Source organism: Apis cerana, linkage group LG7, assembly GCF_029169275.1.
Source record: "Apis cerana isolate GH-2021 linkage group LG7, AcerK_1.0, whole genome shotgun sequence".
NCBI lineage: Eukaryota > Metazoa > Arthropoda > Insecta > Hymenoptera > Apidae > Apis > Apis cerana.
Genome location: NC_083858.1, coordinates 1,523,586 through 1,543,442, shown reverse-complemented (window position 1 = coordinate 1,543,442; position 19,857 = coordinate 1,523,586). Strand labels below are relative to the sequence as shown.

The following is a 19,857-nucleotide window of genomic DNA, read 5'->3' as shown; positions in this document are numbered from 1 at the left end:
TCACATTTTTATCCACATTTTTAATACGCTAACCAGAGCTAATACTTTTTTTTCCCTCGGTATAATATTTAACGAGAAAATGTAACCGTATTTTCAGTTGAACCGACCCTCGATGAAAACATGCAGCCTCTGGAGAGGGGTTAAAGCGTTTCTAGGGTTAGTTGGGAAGAGGGAAGAAGGTCGGTCGGTTGGTTGGTAGTGAAGTGTTGGGCTCCCTTTTCGTGGAAGGAAGACACTTCTACGAGTTGAACGATTCCATTTGCAACAGTCACGTGGGCATGTTCGATTTTCTCGCTCTATATCGATATTTTAGAGCGAGAGGGACGTTGAGATTGATGAAAAGGGGTGGACGGAGACTGGCGGAGTAATTTAATATTCGAAACGGTTTCCTAAGTAATTTTAGACGGTACGGCTGTACTTCTGGTGATGGTGCTTGTGAAATTGTGAAGGTATTCGAGAGAGTAGGGGGTTAAAATTGAGGTTTTAATGGCGGTTTTGGTTGTTGGGAAAATGAAATAGAAGTGTGATTTTGATTGAAATATTATGTTGGAATAGTATTGAAGCTAATGGAATATTCGAAATTCGTCGGGGAATTTTTGTTGTCGCCGATATCCGATAAAATTAGAATACTAAAAATATATCGCAATGGAATCGAATTTATAAGATACTTTGGATTTATGTAACGGAATTGAAATGCTCGAATATATATATATCGGAATTCTAATATTATTCTCGATCATATCGAAACTCCAAAATAACTCTAAATTCGACGAAATCAAAGAATGTAGTCTCCAACGAATAATCAAAATATGCTATCGCATTAATAAATCCAGATATCGATCGTTATCTATTCTAGAAAATCAGAGACAAAATATTTCGATATCGCAATAAATTAAAAATTCACATCGATTTGTGCAATCGATTCCCTGTACTTTGAATAAAATTACAATTAAAAATATTTCGAACGCTTGGACGATATTCAAATAATCCAGATATCCAAGGAATAATCCGAAATTTCGGAGAAACAGAGAGAGACTGGAGGGAGAGGAGGAGGAGGAGGAGAGGAGCGACCGACTGGAAGCTTAACACAAGCGATCGGGATGTCCAGCTTCTTCGAATTCCTGATCAAAGCGATTTTATGCATGCAGGTCAAGAATTTCACGACTGTATACTTGATAGCTCGTGGACTGCAATTAACCCTGTTTTCAGCTAACGTATAGGATGAGTAGAAAAAAAAAGAGTCGCGTTTCAGTCGAGCCAATCTTTCTCTCACGAATCCCCAAGTTTCCTTCATTTCCATTTTTGAAAAATCGAGAAAGTAATTTTTTCTTATTAAATTAAATTTACCATCCAAATATACGTAAATTAATCACTTTAAAAATTCGAAATTCAAAAATCGAGATAAATCGAGTAATATCGTCGTTGGAATGATATCGCGATGGAGGGAAGGGGGGGAAAAAAAATTGGAAAGAAATTGATGAAATCGCATGACGGGAACGATCATCCTCTAATTGGATCGGAGTCGTGTATCAGCAACAAGTCGATGGAATCGAGCCTATCCCTTTTTGGCACGCGTCCAAAAAACTTCTCCCCCCTCTCCGTTGGCGAAAAATATATCGGTATCCGCATACTGGTCCGCAGAGGACGTTCGACCCGTGACCCAATTTATAGGCCACCCTCCCGCCCCGCGGCCGAATTTCCAACAATTAAAACATCCCTCCACTCGTCTCTCCTCCTCTTCGTCGCTCGAAGAGATTCAAGAATTGGGGATTTCTTTTGAAAGCGACAGATAACGCGCTCTTGGCGCGGGAAAAATTGACTCGCTCGGGCGGAATGAAAGCGTATCGAAAGGGTTGGAGATTGGAATTTAGATCGTAAGAGAGATGGAATTGAAAGATTAATCGAATGTATGAGCGGATATTTTCTTTTAATCTCGAAAGATTCTTAGAGAGGTAATTTTAAAAATAAACATAATTATAGAATTCGTGGAATGGATTAATCGTAGATGAAAAAAGGTTTAATTTGAAATTTATCAAAAGTATTAGATCCGAGTTTCCTTTCTTTTATTCCGTCATCTTCTTTCGCGGATCGCTCGATTTTTTTTTTTTTTAGAGTACCAGTCGACAGTGTCATTTTCGTCACTCGACTTTGATGAACCCTGATCAACCTTCATCGCCTTTAATTAAACGCATCAGTGTCAAGATGTCCGCCAGAGACAATTGCGGCCTTTTAATGCGCAGGCACGCGACGTCTAAATTTCTTCCATCGAAAGAAAAAAAAAAAAAGAAGAAGAAACGTTTCGCACGACAATTTATATAAAATTGTTTATATTCCACGAGAAATATTCAGTGAAGAAAATGTGAAAAGATTCTCAAAAAATAAAATTAATCGGTTTAATTAATTTATCACATGGAATTATGTAAAAAAAAGAAATCGAATTCTTTCGATATATATATATATATAAATAATTGACTTTTATTAATTATACGGAATGGTAATAAGTTATATCATCAGCTCAATTGAACAAAAAATAGAGGAATTAATTCAAAAGTGTTGGTTCAAGGTTGTCGATGCAAGATATATGCGAATAAAGATTATCTTATAGATGCAAAATTGCATTACTTTTGTTAAAAACTTGTAAATTTCATTGTTTCGAAATTGGAGGATTGAAAACTATTTAAAAATTACACTGAAAAATTGGAGCCTTTAATTAATTAAACTGAACAATTTTAAAGTTTGAAAAAGTAATTACTTAATTCTTAAAATTAGAATTAGAATTTTTGAAGAATTAGAGACACGAGGCCTACATTTATGGATAAACGATCGCATGATTTTTCAATTTAGGATCTCGGTTATACGATGATCCATTTGAGTGGACGGTACATCATCGCATTCAGATGGAAAACAGAGGCGTGTATTTTTTTTTTTTTTTTTTTCGAACGAAAATTGAAAGATTGATCGCACGCCGCAGGCGATTTAATTTTCACGAGTTCACCATTGATGTCGCCGTGAGTCAGGTTGAAATGATGATCCATAGATGCTAATTGAGTGGAGAGCGTGGTTAACTGTCGTGGATAAAGAGATACGGATGTAAAGGAGAAAAATCGAGGCTTGTTGGATCGAACAAAATTGTACCGTTGACGCTAATCGAGTGATTGTAGAATTTAAATCAGGATTGTAATTTCAGTTTTTCGAGTCATTACAACATTGTACAACAATGTTCAATAATAATCTTATCAAATAAGAATACAAACACGTGAAAAGTCCAATGAAATTACAAACCAGCCCCTAAAATCAAATACACATAACATCAGTTAACACCTATATTCCTAATATTCCTAAACTCGCTCCCTTATATAAATTACAAATTATTAAAACTTTGTTACCTTGTACATACACCTGCCAACATACAATATCTAGAATCCCCCTAAAGCCTTTCTAAATTACAAGATTAATTCAATTAACTCGATCCCCTAATTTTCCAGGGGGCGTTATTACATCCCTGCATAAATCGAAATCACTTTCTCACACAAACATTTTTATTATTATTATTATTATTATTTGAGATTATTTCGTTCCTTCTTCTTCTTCTTCTTTTTTATTGCAAAGATGGCGTTGGAAGGAGGGTTGGCCGGCGATTTTCACGCGATCGAGAGCACGCTCATCGGTCTTTTCAAGCTCGTAATACGCGGAGTCCCGAATCAACGGACCGTTAATTGGTTTCGAGAATAACGCGAAGGAAAAACGGCACGCTAATTGCGCGGCCAACTATTGTTTCTCTCTCTCTCTCCCTCCTCCTTCTGTGAAACGCGGTGGAAAATATCGCGCAACACACTCGTGACACACATTTGAAAAAAAAAAAAAATGACGATGATGATGAAATTCCATTTATGAATTGCTCTTTTATTTATTTATTTTTTTCTGCCCCCTTCTTCTCTGTTTTTCGTGTCTCAATTATTATCGAGTCATTTGCACGAGTAAATTAAATTTTGAAATGAATTTGAATCAAGATATTTTGTTTGGATTATTAAGTGTTCGAGTAATTGCTTTTTGTATTTTTTTTTTTTTTTAATATCAAGGTTATATCGATAAGATATAATTCAGAGTGATTTGATTGTTTTGTTAACCGTTTCTGGCTGTTCAACAGGTTTGTAAAAATAAAAGAATATAAGAAAGTAAGGGGTTGAAGAGGATTTATAAATGTTGTTGAAATATGCGATGCCAGTCGAATTATTAAAGGCGTTATTAATGATTTAAAAGGAAAGTTTAGGAAGGATCCAATCTTAAATTACTTGACTTTTCTCCCGGTGAAAACCGAGACTCGGCTAATTTTATCGCTTGTCCGAGAGTTTCGTCGCTATTTTTCGCTCCTCTTCGCGACATCCTGTCCCGTGAAATTCAACAAACTCAAAGTTTCTTCCGTTTCTCACCAACGCGCAACATTCTTATTATCCCTACGGGAAAATTTTATTAGCAAACTTGGATCGAAATATGAAGGAATGATACCAAAAAGACAATTAACATTATCCCTTTCTTTCTTTAAATGCAACAAGATGGAATAATTTTTAAAAATTTCCCTCGACAATTATTGGAATCACGAGGCAAGACGTGTTGCGTTCGAAGATCGATATCTCGATTATTTAAAAAAATGGCAGGGGCGCATGCGCGATTATTTCAGTTCTCTTTTTCACTCTAAAGTTGGCTCTCCTGTTTTTCTATGCAATTTCTCACTTCCCTCCTTCCACTTTTTTCTTCTTCTTCTTCTTCTTTTTTTTCTTTTTACTAAAAAAGTATAACAGAATCGACCTGACCTGACCCGACATCGTTGGATTTTTTCTTTTTTATTTTTCCTTTTCCTTCCGGAGATTCAGCTAATGGAAACGACAAGAGCAAACGCGTGCGGATATGAAAAATAGAAATCCACGATGAAATTATACATTCGAGATCGAAGTAATTAATCGAGGTCGATGTATCAGAGGTTAAAAATGGATCGAGATAAAAATCTTGTTGCATAACGGCATAAATTGTTCGGTTAAATTAAACGTCGTGGTCGGGAAACAAGATGAATGTTTTTTTTCCAACGTTATAACGGGTGGAAAGCAGTATCAGCAGTGATACAGAGGGACCCTTGATACGAGAATGGAAAGAAAATCTACGATATTTGCAAAAGTATTGCGTTCTCTTATTCTGTGTACATTGAAGTATTATGTTTTGAACTTTTCGTAGGAATCTAGCTGAAATTCTCGGAAGAAAAATATCTCAACAACATCTCGTTATTTACATACATACATATTCTTGATATTCCGTATCATTGCTTATCTGAGAAGAATCAACATCTGCTTCAAGAGATCATTCCTCTCCAAAGAAAATAATCTAAAAAACATTCGTGCAACATTTTCCTTCGAGACACGGAACTAAGCTATCCTTAATTAAATATTACACAAAAATTTCCTCGAGACTTATCATCACCTTTCGTCCTCTCCAATTATTTTTTAACGAATAAATCAAAATCGTAATCGCCTCCCTTCCTTCGAAACGATCGAAAATTATCACTTCTTCTCGAAAAATTAAAAGAAACACTCTTTTAAGATCATCATTACCCTCTCTCATCTTCACGAACGAAGAAATCAACCCATCAAACATCTTCCATCCCCAATTTCCAACTTTCCTCGTCGTTATCCAATTAAATTTCCCCGATGTTTAATACGAGATCGGCGAAGGGCAAGGGCGATTAAAAATGAACGTCGGAGGTGTGTGGATACCTTTAAGACGGGGAGGAAGAATGGCCGAGGGAAGGGGTGGATCAGGGAGTGAAAACGGTGGACTGCTCTATTGTGCGAAACTGTGTCACAGGGACTCGGTATCCGTTAAGGCGAGCGAGCGAGCGAGCGAAAGAAAGAGCGAGAGCGAAAGAAAAAGCGGGAGCGAAAGAAAGAAAGAGCGAGAGCGAAAGAAAGAGCGAGAGCGAAAGAAAGAAAGAGCGAGAGCGAAAGAAAGAGCGAGAGCGAAAGAAAGAAAGAGCGAGCGAGCGAGCGAGAGAGAAAGAGAGAGAGAAAGCGGCGAAGCGAAGAGGCCGCTTCTCTCTCGGTCGTCCATTTTTCATCTCCGAATGATTTCTGCGTCGTATCATTGTGCGCGAAACACTTCGGGATGGGGGAAGAAGAGGGTTGGTTCTCCACGGTCCTCGTGAAAGATCAGAGCCTACGATGCATAATCGCGCCGCGGGTGAAATTCCTTTAGGCCGTCTCCTTTTTTTTCCTTTTTCTTTTCCCGGATATCATCGAGGCGCCTTCGAGTGGGCCGCTCTCGAGAAGAGAAAAATTTTCTTCGAGTCGAAACTCTCTGATGAAGACGAATTGTATTTTTTCTTTTTTTCAGTGTAACGTAAACTTGTTTCTTATCTTTTCTTCTCCTCCTCTTGGAATATTTTTTTATTTAATGTTATACGACGCTGGTATTGTAAAATCGGGGAAAATGTTTTTTCGAGAAAGAGAAAAGAATTTAAGTATTTTTAATGTATTATTTCGTATTTATTTCAATCTCTTAATTGGACGATTCTCTTCCGTTACGGGTTAAAAATTTATGAGAAATATTCGATTTTTTTTTTTTTTTTTTTTGAAACGAAATTCCACGGATATACAAATTCGTTTAATTTATTAATTTCATCCTTTCCGCATCTCTACTTCAACTCGTTATTGGTTATCCTGTCTTGGTATTTTTTTCTTTTTTTAGGTCGATACTTGGGATGGTTCGAGTGTTTGATTTTTCGAACTCGATGAATTGATTCGAAAGGAGGGGATGAAAAAGCATATGCATGTATCGATGGCACTTTTTTTTTTTTTTTTGAGATGAATAACTCTCTCGAGCTATATCGTCGATGTTAAAAACGGAACGTTGAATAAATTAAAAAAAAAAAAAAAAGAGTCTTAAAGCATCTCCTTAATTCTTTAATCCAAACAATTTTAAATTCTGCTCCAACGCGTTTAACAATTATTTCAAAACTTAAAACTTAAATTAGATAACTAGTATAATAATTCGAATCAGAATTAACCTTAACGTTGAATCAATTTCAATTCCAAACTAAAATCGAATAAACGAATCGAAACTATCTCACATTCCAAACAATCGATAATTAAAAAATATATATATAAAATTACAAGAAAATCGACGCAGATATCAAAACTAAGATAACGAATCCAATTATCCGTTTGTTTAACCGTGACCTAAAATTAAAGAAAAATTACTCGATCGATATTGGAGAAAAATCGTTGAATAAAACGGGCAATAATGGAAACAGGGTGGAGGAGGAGGAAATCGAAAACGGATTCAGAAGTCACGGGGTAAGCGCGTAACAAATATACAGAGGAGGATTTTCTCGAGGAGCGATTTCTCTCTCGTTCACCTTGCGCAGGGAATTTCCACGGCATTGAAAAAGCGCGTTATGAAACGCGAAAATCCTTCCATGTACCCGATATACGAAGCCGTAAGAAGTTTCTTCTTTCTTTTCTTTTCTTTTCTTTTTTTCTCGCCAAAAAGAAATTTTCTTAACTTAATTTTCTTAACAATTTTCTTAAATTTTCTTAACCGTTTCATATTGTCGGTAGAAGTAGAAACAGGAAATCTTGGTTCGAGGAGAAGTTGGATCGATTTGAGGGCCGAGAAAGTTGGAGAAAGTTATTTTTCGAATGGATGAATTTTTATGGGGAATCGTTTTATCGATTAATCCGTTTGAAAAATCTGATAGATAAAGGAAAGGAAAATAAAAGAATATATATCGGTTTGACCCGATATAATCTCGTTGGCTTATATTAGAATAAGGGTTGTTCGAGGAACCTCCTTTTCTTTCTTTCATTAGACTTTAATTATACGCAGTCTCCATTTTTTTTTTTACTAAAAATATCTCGATAAATAATCTTAGTTTTTCGGCCAAGTTTTTACGCCTCGAAGGTTTTTTTCAAAGAATCAAATTTTTGCAAGAAATTCCCCAAGTTTTTTCGCATCGGAGGAAAATTGTTTCTGATCACAGAGTCGCGATCGAAGGTAAATTTGCGTGATCAAGGGTAAAACTGGCGCGGCTCTTAAATCTGGAAAAATTATATAATCCTCAAAGCAATTTCTATTAAAGCGACGGAAATTGGATTACTATTCGCATTACAGGCGAGACCCAACCACCCTCCCCTCCTCCGACACTTTCTTCCTTCCTTTCTTTTTCTCCCCTCTCCTTTCTTTCTTTTTTTTTTTTTTTTCTTTACCCATCGGTGTCGCTGAAATAAATTGCACTCGCCAAGTGCTCGAGGAAGTAATTTTTACGCCAAGATATCGCGCTTTTTATCGTGATATATCCGCAGAGATGAGTTACAACCGTTAGAGAAAGGTAGCAGTGGATGAATGAGCGGAAGAGACGTATCGATTCCGATCACTTTTGCGATACTTGATCGTTCTTTTTTTCAAAATACTTCGCACAAAGGAATATTCGCAACGATATTCTTCAAAAAACAATTCCTCCAAGTTTAAATCCAAAATCTTGTGAAAAATCCATCCTGTTCCCCCTGTTTCCATCAGGATATAAAAAAACGCGAGGCGTGAAAGGATCGATCTTTGAAAGAACAAGGCGCGTTTCCAGCGGCGCCTCGATAAAAGGACACGTGAAAATTGCGAAAAAATTTGAATATTCCTCGTTATATGTGATTCACGCGTGGAATTGCAGCTGAAGGAGGGAGGGCGAGGCTTGGATCAATTTCTGTTTCGCGGAGAGGCGGCCAATTGCATTTTCAACCCCAACGACGGCTTCTAATTAACATAAACACCCAGGCACCCAGTCTCTACGTTTGCAGAGAGTTCATTGTGCCGGCCACTCGCCAGCCTCTTTGCAAATATTGACGCATGGTGGATTTTATGGGCGGATTATGGTTCCGGGAAAGGGGGTGGAAAGGGGTAGTTTGTTGGTTTACACGCGAAAAATTTGTCGTTTCTTTCTTTCCTTCTCGATCAAACGTTTGAAATGCGAGTGTTTTCGGATTTTTTCCCCTTTTTCTGTTAAATCAGACAAGGTTCCTTCCTTCAAGAGATCATTATATCAATAATTTTTCTCGTTTTGTATATTTTTGATTTCTTTCTGCAGCATGGTTTTACTCACCGTAAGGGATCAAACGAGTCAAAGTTGAATTTTAATGCGTGAAATTCGTTAAAGAAACTCACCGTCAGGAAACGAAGGGAACCGCAATCGATGAGCCACTAGAAGAATATTCGAGTCGAGCACCTTCGCTCAACCTTGCCACCCTCTTCTTGCTAATTCACGCAACGCCACTTCTCTGAAACGGGAACAATGGAGACGTGTAAAGAAATCTGATGTTTAAGATCTTGTTTCTTGTTAAATACTTGGAAAAGCAAGATAAGTGGCGTTTAAATTAAGAGACGTAGAGTTGTATCAAAATATCGTGTCATAAGTTAAACCGTATCCGTGAGCTTGAATTACGCGAATCTGATTCGTGTTCGATTCCTTTTTTCTCTTGCAACAATTATTACTATCGTTCGTAAAAATTTATTTCATTTTATGAATCTTATATAAAATCAACCGAGCCGATCAAACAATCGAAAAGCTCAAATTTAAGATTAATTTGATATATTTTCCCTCCAGTTTTCCAATCGTTTTTAGAAAATTTCTTGGAATTGTAAAAATTGGGAAGCGAGGATTATGTTGGAAAGGTTCCAACGTTGCAAGGATTATTATATTTAAGGGGCACGTTATTATATTCCCCGTGGCGTGACGCTATGTCAGAAGTAAGTTGATTCTTTGGAGTTTAATCATTGCTGAACAAGCTACAGATTCCTTCCTTTGCTCGCTTGCCCCGCGTTAAGATCCTTCGAGAGGATTCCTCTCACGGCATGCTTCCATTACAATTTAATACACTCGGTGTTATCTCCTGCAGAACGATTTATAAAACGATCGATCGAGTCGGTCGAAGAAAAATTTCTCTTAGCAGAGTATCGAGAGAATTTATCTCCCTCGTTTCTTTTATCAAATATCATCAGAAACGTGTAAATTTAAAATATATATATATATATATATATTCAGAGTTACGAAATTAAATCGTGAGAATTATTGTATCTTTCGTATCCCACGTTATTTTATCGGGATATTTTTCAAGTAAAAGAGAAAAAATTCTTCTTCCTCCAAATTCTTCCACTAATTTCGTCATCTCGTTTGTTTTCTCAACTCTGCTTCTACGATATATCGTAATCAATCTTGATACGACTTTATCTTTTTTCGGTTATATAACGATATATATAAAGTGATAATTCCATCGTATATATATATATATATATTATAAAAATATCTTTCAGAAAAACTCGTATATTCTCCATATATGGAATATAAGGAGTGTAAGGGTAGAGGAAACGGAGAGAGAGAGAGAGAAAAAAGAAATAACGTGTTTCAGCGTCAGCATGCGCTCTCCCTCGCTGACTCATCTCGATTCCAACTCGCGAGGAATTATACTTCGATCGTGCGAGCTGAAGAATTAACGCGTTTCGCTTGCGTCGCGTCATCGCCTCTTTGTTTTTACGGTATGTTCCCTCCTCGATTTCCGGTTATTTGCCACGGCGTCGTTACTCCAAGTTTTACAATGTGCTAACGTGACAGTATGCTTCTTGGATGAGTGTTTACGATAAGGAATAATTTTTCGAACGTTAAATCGAAACTGAAATAACAGTTAAGCATTGAAAAAATTCTTTCAGCTTTTGAAAGGGGAGAAAGGAATGGGCGATGAATGTAAAGTCCGTGTCTTGAATTATTCGAATTAATTTTCCTTTCATCTCTTTGGGGAGGAAGAGGGAAAGAGAGGAAGGAAGGAAGGAAGGGGAAAAAGATAAAATAAAATATGGAAAAATAAAAGTGGAGAATGATAGCACAATCTAACCTCCTGTTTTATAGCCTGCCATTTTTACGGAAGATTAGTCGGTATTATTATTGACTTTTTCGTCCACTCGCTAATTAAGGACGCTGTCAGCGGTCCATTAAAGCATTATGAACCGCTTCTAACAAGTTTCGTACCCTACAAAAGACTTTTAACAACCACGACGAGCTCTTAGCCTCTTTGGCCATTCACTCTCTTTACAATGGATCATCAGGAGGAAATGGGGTACCAAAAAAAAAAAAAAAGGAAAAATTGAACGTGATATCGATGTATTACTTGAGTCATCCGTGTTAAATAAATATCATTAAACGCGTGATATTATCGATCTTCGTATAAAGAGCGATACTTCAAATTACGTATTGTTATTTATCAAGAATCTTCTTCTCTGAAAAAAGAGAAAAAAATCTCTTATTTCGTAATTCACGATAAGAAATGTGTAGTAATTACGGCCCAGTTCAACCGAGATATTTTAAGAAGTAGATCGCGTCAGATGCGTCTACGAGACGTCTCTCCGCTTCTAATTTCATACCAAGGCTCCATTACGAAAATGATAATTAAAATCGAAACAACCGAATCCATTGGAAACGGATGGACGACTATATTTTTCGTGATTATTGCACGTAACCTGTATCTTCTTTTCCACGAATAACATTACTCTGCGATCGTTTTCAATACGTAAAATTTACGAGGCGCATCGAAAAAATAATTAATATATTCCGTGTTATTTGGAGATTCCGTTAACACGCTCGAAGATGAATATTTTCGCTGTTGCGCTTCGTTCACGCGACGAAGGCAATGGGACGAGTTGAAAAAATAATCGTAACGTGGGCGGATTTGAAAAATTCACGCCACGAATACCAGCCTACACGTAACACAAGTGTGCTCATTTTTATTTTCAGTCCAGAGGCGTCATCCGCCGTTTTTCTAAGACTGCGGCACGAACGAAATGATCACAAAAGAAATAGGAAAAGAAAAGAAAAAGATTCGAAAGAGATTCGAAATAAGAAGGGAAAAATTAACAAACGATCGATTTGACGATATTTTAGACTTATTAAAACGTGTATCTTTTGTATAAATATATTTATCAATATAATAATAATAATAATTTATATATAATCAAATAAAATTTTCAAATATTATTTTCTTATTTTTTCGTGTCTGTAAAAATAAATATTTTAACAAGTTCAAATTATTCTTATCTCTTACGTTACGCAAGAGAGAGAGAGAGAAAAGAAAAGTGGAAACATTTTAATGTAACATGGAGAAATAACAAGATATAACTGTTTAAAAATTTTATCGTAAATCAATAAACAATAATAGATAAAATATATGCACGCAGAAGCGAAGAATTGTAATTTAGAATTATCGTAGTATTGTTAAAATTAATCAATTATTACGTATAATTTTAATAAGTTATTCTGGAAAGCAATAATCGCGCGTAAACGCAACCGAGCGCTAGGAGTAGTGGTGGGGGGAATCGAAATGTATATAAGGGAGCGGCGACGTTTACGAGCGCTTTTACTATTCCGACGCTCTTAGAGGTCGGATGTTTAAATGAATACGGTTTGAGGAAAGGAATCGTTTTCAAATATTAACAGAGTGGACACAAGTGCTATTGTTATACAGTAGTAAATATCGTAGAGGCCTTAAAAAGAAATATTTAAAAAATTTTTATCAATATTTATAAATTATACATTTATACATTATTTTTTATTATATTTATATATATTCAATATTTATAATATTACAAATTTTTTTTAACAGGATTAAGACAAGATTTCGATACCGAAATTGAATTTCGACGATATATCTTTACGATATCTTCCACGAAATTTTTACACGTTTCCTCGTACCATCAAGGATCGTCAATAAATTCCGAACACAGAGAAATTAATTTATTACATCTCCGCATTATAAAAAAAATTGGAACAATTCCAATACTACAGATGTAACGTTGGAAATTTTTAAATTTCTGGATATCTGTATTAATCCATATATATGCATCGAAAAATTATTAAAATAATCTTTGAAACACTAAAAACAATCGATTGAGATAAATTTTTTGAAATTCGATCGAAAAAGAGAAACGAATACAATCGATCGATAACTATGATAATCTTACGTTCCAGCGCGATTTCCGCTTCCAGCCAGCGATTTCCGTCATTCCAGCGTCACGTCGGTCGCCGCCTCGCGCTTTTGGGACGCGGATTGACCCAGTTGTCTCCAGCACGAATATCCGAATGCCGAACGAAACGCAGTGGCCGATGCCGTTTCTTTGACGTTTCCCTGGCACCAAGCCGGTTTAATTTATCGCCCTTCCTTTTATTCCATTTTCCGTTCGTAGAACGAAATTTTCGTTTCGCGACATATCGGAACGGCTCCGTGCTTTCGAAATTTGAACAAACGATTTCCCTTTTTTCTTCTTTGCAATTTATATTCACGTTTTAAAAATATTACTCACGGAACATCGTTGAAAGAAAGGTTGAAAAATTTTCTTGTCGAAGAATATATATAAATCGGTAGAATATTTAATCTTCGATACAAATTTTCATCGTCTCCTCCTATAATCTAATAATTATCATATTTATCCTCTTCGATATCCATTCCCAATGCCAGATTATTTTCCAATCTTGTGTATCCTCTTCACTCTATCCAATCTTACACACTCCACTATCTATCCCAATATTCACATCCCCCCTTATCCACTAAATAAATATTCATCCCTATTTAAAAAGAACAATCTTTCCAAATTTCTTCTCTACAATTAATTTCCCTTCCTCTCTCTCTCTCTCTCTGGAAAACCGTTGGATCATTTTCCAAGACACGTTGGAGAGGCGACGCGTTAATCGGCGATCAAGGTTCGTTATGCCGTGGAGCAAGAATGCGCTCGAGCATTAATTGATCGGACCTGATTGCACAGGAAGCGAGTCGCCTCCGTGCGGGCTGTGTGTGGCGCATCTAGGGCACACGTATATTACGCGTCATCCTCGTGAACGATGATTCGAAAGTGCGTGTGGAACGCCTCTACGAATCGTCCACTCCGTTTTCCTCGTCCCGTTCGCACGGGGAACGATGCCCAATTAACGATGCAGCAAGAAATCGTTCGAGAAATCTTTCTTTCCGAACGATTTACATTTTATGGCCGATCGAATGGACACGTACGCAGGGAGGATAATTGGGGCTTGACTTCGAGAGTTAAAACATCGGGGTCGATTTTTCTTTTTCTTTTTGATTCGCCCTTCTCTTTCTTCATTTTTAAAAAATATATATATATCATTGAAAGATCTTTGGTCTATTTCTGGAGCAGTGCTTCGAATATTCATCGTCGTTTTCGATCGATAATTTGAAAAATATTCCAGAGATGAATTAACAGGTTATTTTTCTTTTTCGAGAATAAATTTGAAAATAAAATAGAAGGTTGTTGGGAAGAGTTAAGGTGTGCCCAGAGCAAGCGAAATCTTCTATCGGTATATCTTATCTGATAAACGAATTAAGATCAATACGCGTGAGAATCTCGATAAATGGATTTGTTCGATTCAGGATTATGATGGGTAAAATGTTGAGGATAAAATGCGAGCAAATGCAACAAATCTCCTGGACGGATTCGAGAAAAAGCCAAATATGGTATTCGAATATTTTTCGCTTTAAACGGGCATTCGATTTCGAAAAGACAGAATTGCGGAGGGAATAGTAATTTATTATTATTATTATTATTATTATTTTCTTTTATCATTGCCAGGAGAGAGGCTGGAATATATTTGGCGAAAAGGTTACGAAGGACGGTTTATTATATTGGAAAAAAAAGTGGTTAAGAAAATAATCGTGCAATTTATTACATTAAGACGATCTTTTTATAATTTCGTATTTGAGATTGCGTTGATACGTTGTCGGGGTTTAATTTCAATTGAATATTATATTATAAGAAGAAGAAGAAAATGTTCAATTTCAAAGTTTTCTTCTGCCTTCTTGAAAAATCAATTTTTCTTTCTTAAAATTGCGAATCGCGATCCTTTTATTTTCAAGAGATTGAAAATTCCTCCGTTGGAAAAAATTCCAACGACGCTGCAATATTAATTTTTCGTGTACATATATATATTAATCGCGCAATTTTAATTTCATTGTCGCTCCAGAAACTCCAGATTTCCAGTTTAATTAATTTTTCTTCGATTAAAAAATTTCAATTCCCTTTAATCTCGATCCAATTATCGCGAAATGGGAACTTTTGCAATAATAATAAAAATAAATAAAAAAAAAAAAAACTCGTGGATCAATTATTTCATTACCTGCGAAATTAATCTCTCTTTGACCGAAGGAAAAAGAAAAATCACAATTTCAATCGAATTTCAATAAGCTTCCCTAAAGAAGGACCCACCCACAAGAATTCCATTCCAAGGATGATAATTAATAATTTCCCCCTTCCCATTCCCGGCCAACTTGATCTCTTCTTTCCCTTCATCGTTATCCACGTCAAATCCTGACACGTTTTAACATTTTAAATCCCCCTCAAAGATGCGACAGAGAGAAAAAAAGGAAGCAAGATCAGCAAAAAGCCTCGTATCGTCGCAAATTCTTGAAGAAAGAGAGAGAGAGAGAGCCAGATTTTTGGTGCTGTTTCCATTCCTCGAGATCGTCACACGAGGACCTCTATCTAGGATTAACGTCTAATTAACATCGCCCGGTAATTGTCCACCCCCTAAGCGGATCAAAGTAATCTTGATCGTCAAATCTCTTGTACCTGTATTGTACGTGTAATCGATAATCGGAACATAGATGATGTAATTTCCAGAGAAATTATTCCCGGATAACAATTAATAATCGCGCGAGCTATGGAGGGAATGTATCGTTTGGGAAAAATATGAAATTTTATTATACACCGTGTTTAGAAAAAATATAAATAAGGAACTAATGGGAGAGAGGCAGATTCTCGTTATGGTTTTCATGAAAGGGTATTATAATAATTTTATACGCGTAAATATGGTCGATAAAGGGGGTTGAAAAGTTTCGCAAGATTAGCTTCCTCGATACTTTAACTTCAATATCGAATTAATAAGTAAAAAGGAAGAGAAAAGTTGTCGATTGATCCTTGGTCGATTATTCTTTTTTTTTTTTATTTAGTAAGAGACATAAGGTAGGTAAATAATTAGAAAAATTGAGAGGAAGTAGAGACACAGAATATTGGAAAGCGAATAAAGTGGAAGCTTTAATGGAAATCAAAGCATCCGCGTAATGATCGTGATTAATGATTGAAATCGAGTAACGCTTCCTCACGCTTTTAACATTGAAACGTAAAACGTTGAAACGATCGAAATCGTTTAATGAATTTCAATTGAAAAACATGTTAAATGGAGCTGATGATAAATCCACACGTGTCCCGTTGTTGCGTTTTCGATGAAGTTCAAATTGATCAAGTTGGAAACAAATGAAATACAGAAGATCAAGATCGAAATTCCTTTCTGAACATTTCGAAGGATAGATCGGTCTTTGTTGTGAAATAAAATACTTCTTACGAAAGTAAAGATTAATAAAGAAGAAATTTCCAATTTATCAAAATATAATAAAGACAATAATTGTTATAATTGAACAACGAATTTAGAAATGTGAAATAATTAAAAGGAGAATTATCGTTTGTTAAAATTTCGCAACAAGAAGGATAATTTGTTATCTAAAAGAATTTAAGGATGTATTATTTTATTGGACTTCTCTCTCTCTATCCAGGCCCAGTTTAACCTCTAATAATTTCTAATTCAGCCAATAAAGGCTGATCTCACACCGTGGCGGATCTAACATCTCGGCAACGATCGTTACACGCGGCGTTTGATTTATTTCTCAAATTAAATATTAAAAATGTTCCGTGAAATTTATCCGTGAAAGTTAAAATTTGAAGGTTGTTAATAATCGGTTCGTATAATCCTTTCCACTTGCCTCCAATTTCGAATATATTTTTTATAAAAATTTATCCCTCAAATGAATGTAGAGATCGGTTCGTTTTAAGGAATAAAGAAAAATATTTAAAATTCTTTCATTCTTCACATGCACAAAGATTCTCTGTACGTGAAGCGAAGGAATTTAAAATTTAAACAAGTTTAAAATCATTATTTTGACAGTATGTTCGTTTTAAGGATCTAATTTTTCTAATTTTTTTAATCTGATGAAATATAATAAAATATTTCGAGAACGCATCCTTCTCCTCTTCCTGCCTCGGCCATTTTCCACGTCCTGGAAACGCAACCGACGACATTTCGTAACGAACGAGCTGCAACGTAACAGGTATCTCGCACGAACTTCAACATTTTGTTACATAAAACAAAATTATATCGAATATTGACAAATATGTAGAACCTAAAATTATAAAAGAAAATGAACAAAATGTGCATATTCGCAAATATTTTGCACAAAAAGATACAACAGATATTCACAAATCTGTTAAAAATTTACAAGATTCTTACGAAAAAATTAAAAAAAATGAATGTAAAACCATGATGACTGAAACACTTAAGAATACAATAGAAACAAATTGAAACTAATAATAAAAATAATCAAAATCATTTTTCTCATCAACAAAAAGAATTTTCTTCTTATTCAAAAATAGCATAAACGAAACAACAAAACCTGTTGTGCTTAGCTCAATTCCTATTGATATAGAAATTAAAAATAAACAATTATATACCTTACAAAATTCAAAAGTCCAATAATACTGTGAATTTTTTCCTTCCATCTAAAATCCACGAAGATTCTTCTATCGATCACGTTTTCCAAAATATCCATTTATATACTTTTTAACTACTTTCGTAACATATTTTTTTAACATCTCTTTACAAAAATTAAAAAGGCTATATTGAAAGGTGCAAATACAATTAATTGAAAAGAAGATGGAGAATTAACAGAGTGCTTTTTTTTTAGAGACACCGTTTAGAAACAAAGGAACCTTACGATTTACTTTTGAATTTCACACAAAATTGTACAAAGAAATTATTATATTACATTCGGAAATATATCTTTAGGAATCAAACTTTTGCAAATAAATTTTCGTATTTGCGTACGATGAACGATTAGAGAAAAAAAATAGAGAGGAGATAATTAGAGTGATTAATTATGAACCGCTTACCGATATGTTCTGTAATATAAAATCGATGGAGCCTACTACTAACCTCATTAAACTCTGCATTATCAAAATTACCATCCCTCTACTTCGCTTAATATTATATGTAGAGCATCGGGCCATTCTTAGATAATATACGGGGTGTCGGGAACTTTGCTGATTAAAGTGGAACATTTGGAAAGCAAGGATTCCGGCGGGACCAAGCGACCAATTTAGAAATGAATCCTCCATCTTTTCCAAGTTTTTAAATAAAATCAAACAAAATTTCCAATCCCCCATTTACAGAGTCGACCCGAGATTAAAGTGGAAATATCCAAATAAATTACGAAAAGAAAGAAACGAAATTTTTAAACAATCTTTCGCTATGATATTAAAAAAAAGAATACTTGGAATTCTTCGTTTACCTAGAATAATTAAAAAAAAATTGAACCGTAACCTTAAACTAATCTTCTTTCACAAATCGATGTAATAATAAAAAAAAAAGAAGCATAAGGATAGAGAAAAGATGATTCTCGGGGTTATCGCAATCGTGGAAAAAGAAAAAAGAAAAAAAAAAAAGGAGAAACACGAAAAGAGAAGAGAAAACAGAAACTTGAAGGTTGAACGATATCGTGACAGTTCTTGGAAGCACCAGCGATGCGTTACATGGTCAGCGAAGAAAATTGTGGGGCTTACATGCCCCGTGTCATTGCGTGACGCGAAATGACTCATGGGTTCGTGAACCTTATGGCGAGAGCTAATGGGTTCCCTTAAATCCTCTTTTTTTTCGATATATCCTTTGTTATTTTCAACAGTCACAATTCACCTCGGTATTATCTTACATTTCATTCTCTTTATATTCCGTCCCCATACGTGTCGTGCAAGTGACACATTTTGATGAGCGCATAAAATAACGCTCGAAAAATATAAGTACAATATAAGTGTAATAAAAATGGCGGTGTCTACGATTCGTTATGGGCGAACGTTTATTATACAACGTGGTATTACAATTTTCAATTCAACTGTTGATGCTGTTAACCGGGCTCAGAATGACTCAACTTTGAAAACGATACGCCGCATGACTTTGAACTCGATACCGCAGACTGCAGGTTTAAAAATCTATACGATTCCCCGCTCGTGTTCCTCGCGATGATACGCCACCGACTATCGATTTGTCTCGGCCGAGGTAATACGATATCGCGTATTCGTTGATCCTGATCGATTTAATGCCTAGGGTTTTTCTCTCCTCGCGCTAGGGGAATTGGGCCGGCGGCGGCCGGTCTAGGGCTTTTTTCCTAACTATGGCGGAGAGATGAAACACGAGAATGAAAGCTTCGATAGCTACGGCGATGATGAAACGGTAATTGAGGAAAAATAATCTTATTGTAATAAGTAATGTATATATATAATAGTAGCATCATTAATAATTGTAACAGAGATTTTAGCAAATGGTAATAATTATTACGATATTATTGGTGGCGTTATAAAAATTTTTCATCGCTTATACCGATAAATTATATACGATATATAATTATATGTAATTTTTATAATAATAATAATAGCGATGCCAGAAATGACAACAATGATGACAGAAATAATATTGGTAATCCAAATAACACTAGCAATGACAACAATAATAGCACTGTCTACGTTAGTAGATAGTAATAATAACAATACTAGCAATGTCACTAGCTGTATCTAAGATAACTTATTGCTATCAATGATAGAAATAACGCTACGATAATAGACGCAGCTGAAACAGCAGTTGCGATAAAGCAATTAAGGAATAAATGGACAATTGTATTGTCAGCTGGAATAACCGTGACATTAATACAAATAATATTACAACAATTAATAACAACA

The 19,857-nt window shown here is 35.4% G+C and overlaps 1 protein-coding gene and 1 long non-coding RNA gene across 5 annotated transcripts in view; one reads left to right on the top strand and one right to left on the bottom strand.

Moving 5' to 3' along the window:
- The window catches only part of LOC107997692 (ras-related protein Rap1), a 33,869-nt gene that overhangs the window by 6,603 nt on the left and 7,409 nt on the right, over nucleotides 1–19,857 (bottom strand). For 2 of the 4 annotated variants that reach the window (XM_062077565.1, XM_062077566.1), the window contains exon 2: nucleotides 9,199–9,311. The exons of the other annotated variants lie outside the window; for them this stretch is intronic. The gene's annotated coding sequence lies outside the window, so the exon portion shown is untranslated. The remainder of the gene's footprint in view (nucleotides 1–9,198; nucleotides 9,312–19,857) is intronic. 4 annotated transcript variants of the gene reach the window in all.
- LOC114578110 (uncharacterized) lies at nucleotides 12,278–13,448 on the top strand. Its single transcript, XR_003698748.2, has 2 exons — nucleotides 12,278–12,544; nucleotides 12,681–13,448. It is a non-coding gene; the product is annotated as an uncharacterized LOC114578110 (long non-coding RNA).